General features: G+C 43.8%; 1 long non-coding RNA gene across 1 annotated transcript in view; it reads right to left on the bottom strand.

Moving 5' to 3' along the window:
- Positions 1-4,940: 4,940 nt before the first annotated feature.
- Positions 4,941-8,435, bottom strand: part of LOC147090042 (uncharacterized) — an 87,999-nt gene continuing 84,504 nt past the window's right edge. Inside the window, exon 3 of the long non-coding RNA XR_015075311.1 lies at positions 4,941-5,045. This is a non-coding gene — a long non-coding RNA (uncharacterized LOC147090042). The remainder of the gene's footprint in view (positions 5,046-8,435) is intronic.

Here is an 8,435-nt window from a genome sequence, read left to right as displayed (position 1 = left end):
CCGAGGCATGTCCAGACCTGTACACATACACACACAGACAGGTATAACAGTGGTTTACCACACACCTCACACTTTTCAGGGTTAAATTCCACCCATCTGACCTACCCATCTATATCGTCCTGTAGCCAGAGGCTTCCCGCCTCGCTATTTACCACCCCACCAATTTTCGTGTCATCTACGAACTTACTGATCATACCTTTTACATTCACATCCAAATCATTAATGTAGACCACAAACAGCAAGGGACCCAGCACCAATCCCTGTGGTACCCCACTGGACACAGGCTTCCAGTAACAAAAACAACCTTCGACCATCACCCTCTGCCTTCTGCCACTCAGCCAGTTTTGTATCCAATGTGCCAAGGCACCCTGGATCCCATGGGCTCTTACCTTCCTGACAAGTCTCCTATGCGGGACTTTATCAAAAGCCTTACTGAAATCCATGTAAACCACATCCACTGCACTACCCTCATCCACACACCTAGTCACCCCCTCGAAAAATTCAATCAAATTGGTCAGACATGATCTTCCCTTGACAAAGCCATGCTGGCTATCCCTAATTAATCCCTGCCTCGCCAAGTGGAGACCAATTCTGTCCCTCAGAATTTTTTCCAATAATTTCCCTACCGCTGATGTTAGGCTCACTGGCCTGTAATTCCCTGGTTTATCCCTACTATCCTTCTTGAATAATGGTACTACATTAGCTGTTCTCCAGTCCTCTGGCACATCCCCTGTGGCCAGAGAGGTTCTGAAAATTTGTGTCAGAGCCCCTGCAATCTCCTCCTTTGCCTCCCACAGCAGCCTGGGATACATCTCGTCCGGGCCTGGGGATTGATCCACTTTTACGCCTGCTAAAACCGCTAGTACCTCCTCCCTCTCGATGCTAATATGTTCAAGTATGTCACAAGCGTCCCAGTTTATCCAGGGACATTTTGTAAGACAGGAACTAGTGAAGTACAACTAGACCTCCATGTTCTGAAACAAGTTGATTAAAGCCTTGCTTTATACTCAAACCAAGTGTGTAGCGAGTTTTATTATGTCACTTCCTCTAAGTTTTATTCAAGATGGAAGAATATTAATTCATCAGCTGAGTGAGGATGGTAGGTGGTCATCAGCAACAGGTTTGATTGTCCATATTTGATTTAAAGCCATCAGACTTCATGTGCGCCAGAGTCACTGTTGAGGACGTCCATGGCCACTCCCGCCCGGCTGTATACCCACTTCAGGTGGTTCAAACCTGCCGGTGAGACAGGACGTACCCCCGGATGATGATGGGTCATTGGCTGACAGTTGTCAGTCTGTAAGCTTGATTAGCCCATCGGACAGCTCTCCTTACTTTGGCACCAGTCGCCAGATGTCGGATGAGTTTGCACGGTCTGCTGGACTGGGTGAACTTTTTCGTGTCCGAATTCAAAGCCTCGGTCCATCCGGTTTCTCATTCGCCTTTTCTTTAGCGGTTTAATACAACTGAGTGGGTTGCTGGGCCATTTCAGAGGGCAGTTAAGAGTCAATCACTGGCCAGAGTGAACCAGTTACGACAATACGACAGGTTCGTGGTCATTTTTTTATTCCAGACATTTAGTTTTCTTTTTTATGAGTTGCCATGGTGACATTTGAACTCTCATTCACCGGGTTTGAATGTTAAACCTGTGGATTACGTGTAACATAGGTACTCTGCTATCATAGCCGTGATTTAAAAAGGAACATATAAATGAACAATAATAATGAGAAGATTGATTTTGCAGTACTTTTACATCTTTAATATAGTTCACGCACCGGCTTAAAAACAATTATTACTCATTCTTTTTCTGCCAGTTCAATGGAATTTCCATTGCCGTCTGGCTTATATTCGTACATCAGAGAAACACAGAGACAGGCACAGATCTAGAAGCCTTTGGTCTACTGACTGCTGCTATGGTACACATCATTTGGAACACACCTCAAAACAGTACCGGCACTTCCCCTAATCGGTCTCTCAACATATGTCGAGATTGGAAACCTGATGTTGATTTCTGGTACTGTAACTTCAACCTCCAGCTTAAGCTGGTTCAGTTAGTGACCAAATGAGTGATGAGCAAAGTAAAGCACCGCCCAATAAAAAGATAGATTTCAAACCGGGCCAGAGAACTGTCTCCTAAACGATAGCAAAATACTGCGGATGCTGGAAATCCGAAATAACTACAGAAAACGATGGAAAAACTCAGCAGGCCAGGCAACATCCGTGGAGAGAGAAACAGAGTTGACGTTTCAGGTTGATGACCCTTCATCAGGACTGAGAAAAAAGCAGGAAATGAAACAGATTAAAAGGCCAGTTTGGGGGCTGGGAAATGGGGGAGGGGATGAAAGAACAAAAGGGAAGGCCTGAGAGGTGAAGAGACATTAAGAGATATTCAAGGCGAGACGAGATGGTAATAGGACAGGTAAAGAGACAAAAGATGGCTCTAGATGAAGTGTGAAATGCACTGGCAGAGTGAGAGACAGCTGCCATGTGGGAGAGAGAGGAAAAGGGACAAACCGAAGGTGTGGATAAAAAATATATAAACATGTAATAGGGGCCGAGGTTATGATCTGTGTCCTAAAAGTGGCTAGAAAAGATGAATGGTCTTGACATCAACAGAAGGCTCACACGTGTTTTTACAGAGACACAGCTGTCAACCTGGACACACATATTTGGGAGATAAGATCCATGGAGGTTCTGAAATTGATCCAGAAGGCCAAATACTTGGAAAAATCTGTCAGTCGGAGACACGACACACCGCAGCAGCAGGCAGAGGACGAGTAGCAAACATTTTCAGCCGATGCCTGTCTCTGCCTTTCTCTGAGGTGCAAAGTTTATCCAGAATGTGATGTAAATTCCATTCAGCTGGCACAAGAAGTAAGAGAAGCACCAAAAGAAAATACTGCAGAAGCTGGAAATCTGAAATAAAAACAGAAAATGCTGGAGACATTCAGCAGGTCAGGCAGCATCTGTGAAGACAGCAACAAAGTTAACGTTTCAGGTCGATGACCTTTCGTCAGAACTGGAAAAAAAGCAGGAAATGGAAGAGATTTTAAAGCAAGTTTAGCGGCTGGGAAATGGGGGAGGGGATGAAAGAACAAAAGAGAAGGTCTGTGATAGGATAGAAGGCAGGAGAAGTTAAGAGACATTAAGAGATGTTCAAGGCGAGACGAGATGGTAATAGGACAGGTAAAGAGACAAAGGATGGCTCTGGATGAAGTGTGAATTGTGCTGGCAGAATGAAGGACAGCTGCCATGTGGGAGAGAAGAACAAAAGGCACAAACAAAATGTGTGGATAAAAAATATATATATATGGTAGGGGCCGAGGTTATGGTCTGAAATTGTTACCCAGTTATACTGGAGCAGGTTACAGAATTACATTCCTTGACACATTGTCTCATAATTCATTCACATTACTCCACTGGAAACCTAATTGAATTAATTACTAACTGAAAACAGGCACCAACTCCATACCGTGCTCGTGTTTCCAATGTATTTCCAAAACTCAAAGGGTCTGATATTGTGTGGGTCAAACATTCGTATTTTCCGTATCATGTTTCAAGCCAGATTTAGTTTCCTAATCTGTACTTCCTGTTTTAACTCATCTTTCGCCTTTTGCTTTCAAATTTGGTGGTTTCCCGTCCCGCGGACCTCGCAGTGTCCGAATCTGCTCAGTAAACTTAATTTCAAGGCTCACAAGTGAAGATTCAGCTGTCGGGTGAGGGGTCACGGAGCCACTGTCACCAGAAATGAAACCCCAGCATGAGCTGCCCCATCGGCAGAGGAGACAAGGGACAAAATAACTAAATAGACCCATTCACAGCCCCTGTACATTGGCTAACCTGATAGGCCAATCCTCAGTCTGGTTAGTGATTTTACTGATTTGTTATCTCTGCTTCTCACAGTGACGGTGGCATAGTGGTTAGCACTGTTGCCTCACAGCGCCAGGGACCCGGGTTCGAATCCGGCCTCGGGTGACTGTCTGTGTGGAGTTTGCACATTCTCCCCGTGTTTGCGTGGGTTTCCTCCGGGTGCTCCGGTTTCCTCCCACAGTCCAAAGATGTGCGGGTTAGGTTGATTGGCTATGATAAATTGACCCTTAGTGTTAGGGGGATTAAATACGTGGGGCTACGGGGATAGGGTGGGATATGTGTCGGTGCAGGCTCGATGGGCCGAAATGGCCTCTATCTGCATTGTGGGGTTTCTGTGATTCTGAACTTGGCGGCGATTGTGATCCTGTCCTGTGGAAAGTGCGCTCTCTCCAAATGCATCACCCACTACCTGGTGGCCATGGCGACGGCGGATCTCACGGTGATTGTCTGGAATGTGATATTACATCAGATCGCTGTGCTTTATTGGATGGACTCTTTCCTGCTCTACACTCCAGTGTGCAGATTCATTCCCTTCCTGGCCCCTACTGCCATAGATGTTTCTGAAAACCGAGGCTGTGGTGACAGTGACTTTTGTATTGATTTCTTTGTGGGTTCAATGACGAGACATTTATGAAAGAGAATGTCTTTTAATCTAAAGTCTGTTCAACTCTTTATACAGCATTTACAGGAGACACCATGCTAGTGATGCATCTTGAACAAAACTGAAACTAAACCAAACTGCTTGTCTCTGTCACATGACCTCTGCTGGTCAGGCACAAGCAATCAATACATGCAAACATGCTGGTAGGCATCATAATCAAACAGGCAAATACCATGTCTATTTGCTGATATCATTACATCTCCTTTTCTTAAAACAAAAGTATTTTACTTTTAACTAACAACATGTTTTCTTTGTATTAATCTGCATTTTAACTGTAACACTTAATGAACTTACATTATCATTACCATGATCAAGGTTTTTTAACCTTGCTTTGTGTGTTCACATGAAATATGTCAATACACTAGAACTTGAAGAAAGAATAAGATAACATTACTTCCTTCTATAACAATAGTCCTTAAATTTGCTCAATGAGTCTCTCAGGAGGCTTCACGTGTCTTGAGGATTTTCTGATTGATTGTCCTTGAATCTGAGTTGTTGCCTCAGATGATTGGTTCTGTTGGGGTGAAAATAAATTCACATCTAAACCATGTAAAAGTAAAAAGATGCAGTTTATTATCAGAGCTCTGGGAGAAGCGCCTTAGACCCCGCGGTCTGTGTGAGCACCTTCTCGTTCTCTCTTGGTTGGTACAGCTTTTTATTCTATTTTCATCCAATCACATTGCATTACAATAATCACCTGATCACATTGTATTGCAATAATCACCTGATCACATATGGATTCTTTTCAGTATTAATAAAGGTTAGTTACATCTTACTATGCCTTTGGTCACAGGTCAAATTCCCATGACCCCTATATTCTGCTGTGTCTACAATTTTTAGCTAATGCAGCATATTCCTTATCACTTACGCAAAACGCACATATTCTGTCTGGTCCCACAACTGCGTCTTATCTTGGTTTTTCGAAGCTTCTCACATTGTTCTTTGTTGTAGTTTCGCCTCTTTACGTAAGTCAATTTTTATTGTGATATTTCTTATCTTATTCACTTTCACATGACCCCACTCCTTTGTTCTGAGTTTAATTTTGCTGGCATCACTTAAGTAGTGGTCACCTCGGCTGTCCGAACGCTGAGAGGTTCAATTTAACCCCTTCAATACAATAGCTAATTAATCCTCCCCTGCAATGATTCTGGCAGCTAGGCCCTCGTGACCCTTCTTGGTCTGCAATACTGGGCTGCAGGTCATAGGTTACAGTATCAACAACTCGTTTGTAACTGAGCCCATTCTTTCTGTTCTGTTCCTTATCTCTGCCACCTGTGTTATGACGTCTGGTTCGACAGTTGCTAGGCTGAGGTTTCTTTAATAATCTACGCAAGCCATTTTGTTTCTTTATGTTACTACTTTAAGTTTAGCTGATTTTATTAAATCTTTCTCACAGTTCAGCATTAGCTGTGTGTAGCTTGGTGGCTATGCCTTATCTTATTCTTGTAAGGCTCCAATGTGCAAAGTCCTTGAGCTGTGCAGACTTTTTATCACCACCTGGCTTCTCCTCAGCTCTAGTGAATTCGCACATAACCTCTTTCTCTTTCTCTGTAATTTGTTTGCTTTGCATTTTAAACACTGAGAGGATTTGCTTTTAACCCTTTCAATCCCTCCTGTTGGTCCCGCACCAAATTTAAACTTTGGCTCGGGATACCAACTTCTCTTCCACTTTTATCATCCCCAGGATTACTCCTATACTGATGGCTTAAACTTAGTACCTAAGTTCGTCCTTCCCCTCTGTCTATCTTGTTGTGCTAGGCGTGGTAGTCTGTGAAAATGAACAAAGAACATTACATGTATGTTACTATCGCTATCAGTCATTATCCAGCATTAGCTGCTCGGTTTCTGGCTCAATATTGATTATATCAACTGTAGCAACCGGCACTATTCGGGACGCAGCTGCCCTACAGCATGCTTTCAGAACCGTCATTATAACACAAAATAATACTACAACTATAATGTCAATTATAAGTCCTTATCATTTCTATTTGTCTTTTGATGCTTGATATTCGACCTTGCTGGCATTTATGCTATCTTTTTCCGCTTGCCTGTTGTCGGTCCCTGGTCTAAGAATTAAAACCCATCTTTGAATCTAATAGCTATTTCTTTATTGACTTCTCACAATCGGCTCTTGACTAATCTAGCCAGCTCTTATTGCTCTCTCAACTTGGGCGTTAGTTAGTAGGGAGTCTTGAAGATTTCTCCCTTCCTTACAGTCCATTCCTTTGAGGAGAAGGAGCAACCTCTGACCCCTTACTCAAATTCAATTCACTGTTCCGGTGTTCCAATTCTGCCCCGCCTGGGGTATCCTCTGTTTCTTCTATCTTTCCTGATGTTACCCCGCCTGGGGTCTCCTCTACATCGCTTCGGATCTTCTCTTTTGGTGTGCTCAATTAATTTGTTAGTGCTTGTCAGTCATGGGCATGAGTACCCAATTGGCTTATGTATCAAAGTCTTATTACACACGTTACATATATCAAATACACTATCATTACAAGTTGGATAACTACCAGAGCATGTGAAATAATACAAACCTAAGGGTGTGCTGATGTATTAAGCCCAATATCCCACCAATGTGAGTTGTCCCCTATGCTGTCAATTTCAATATCTATTCTCGAGTTGTCTTGCTCCAAAACATAAAAATGCTTTAGGGAGGAGTTCAGTCGCATCATGAGCTCACTGAAACCCACAAACAACAGGGGAATGTCGTATCCGAGTATCCGAATTGTGCCACATAATTGTGTAGCTCATACTTAAAAACGTGTTGGTTGATGGGACAGGTCCTGTTAGACCCGTAAAGCATGGTAATTGCAGTAGTAGTGACACAGGAGGCACCACTAAAATCACCTCATACTGGATTCGTACTGGTTTTACCCCACGCTCTGTTACCTACAAAACACAATTAATACAGTCACAGTTAAATTCAGTCTTACGATCATATCAAATACATTACAGTTCAACATCTAATCAACAAATCATGGATTTAAAAGATTCTCCAGATCTCTTTTTTGCTCGTATCCATCTTGTCGATAATTCTTACTAAACATGATTTCTCCTTGGCCCTCAATTGTCCCAATCCAGATTCCATGTAACTCTCCACTTCAACTTCAATTTCAATCCCTCTAACAGGCCTTTTGCGTAGCGGTAAGCATCCCCGCCGCTGGGCCAGAAGGAGTAGGGTTTCGAATCCTGCTCCAGACAGTCCCGGCAAGTGGAGTCGGAGCTCCAACTATAAATTCTGGGTGGACATCCAGCGGGATACTTGCGTCCGCGGGTGTGGGTGCCCCCCCCCGTCAGATGAGTTGTGGGAGCCCGTAAAACCCTCACGCCATAGGACTAACCACCCTAATGGCTGGTATGAAGATGGTTATGGTCACGGAAGGAGCGTTAGCGTGGCCAGAAATCCTTCCACCACTTCATACAGTTCCTGAAAGGGAACAGTGTGAGGAAACGTACGACGAGGACCTCTTGCGCAATGCACCTCCTTGGACCCTCAGTCGCAGATGCGAGGGGGCAAATCGTGCAATTGTTAAATTTTTCATTTTATTGACATGTAAAATGTTGGCCCAGTAATTCCGTTCCAAACGCGTGAGTACGGTCGGGGTACTCACGCGTCTGGCCGGAGGAAATGCCGGTTTTCAGCATGCACAGCGCATGCGGGGAAAACCGGCATTTCCTGTCCTCTGAACGAAGGGGTTCAGAGGCAGAACGCGTGCGACTGCACAGGCAGCGCGTGCGCAGTAAAATTCACCGGTTTCATTCATGCTTTCAGTGAGGTTAAGTCCTTACAACTTACACATGAAAAAAGCATGAGTACAGTTGCTCCAGAGGCTGCGGAGGAAGATATATTTTATCCTGGAGCTTCTGAAAGGCAATATTTTTGTTTGGGAAAGGGAGGAAAGTT

This window comes from Somniosus microcephalus, unplaced genomic scaffold, assembly GCF_052327205.1.
Source record: "Somniosus microcephalus isolate GS21.2 unplaced genomic scaffold, FLI_Smic_1.0 unresolved_chr4, whole genome shotgun sequence".
In the NCBI taxonomy this organism is placed as follows: domain Eukaryota; kingdom Metazoa; phylum Chordata; class Chondrichthyes; order Squaliformes; family Somniosidae; genus Somniosus; species Somniosus microcephalus.
Note: the sequence above shows the minus strand (reverse complement) of the source record. Positions and strands in the feature narration are given on the sequence as shown.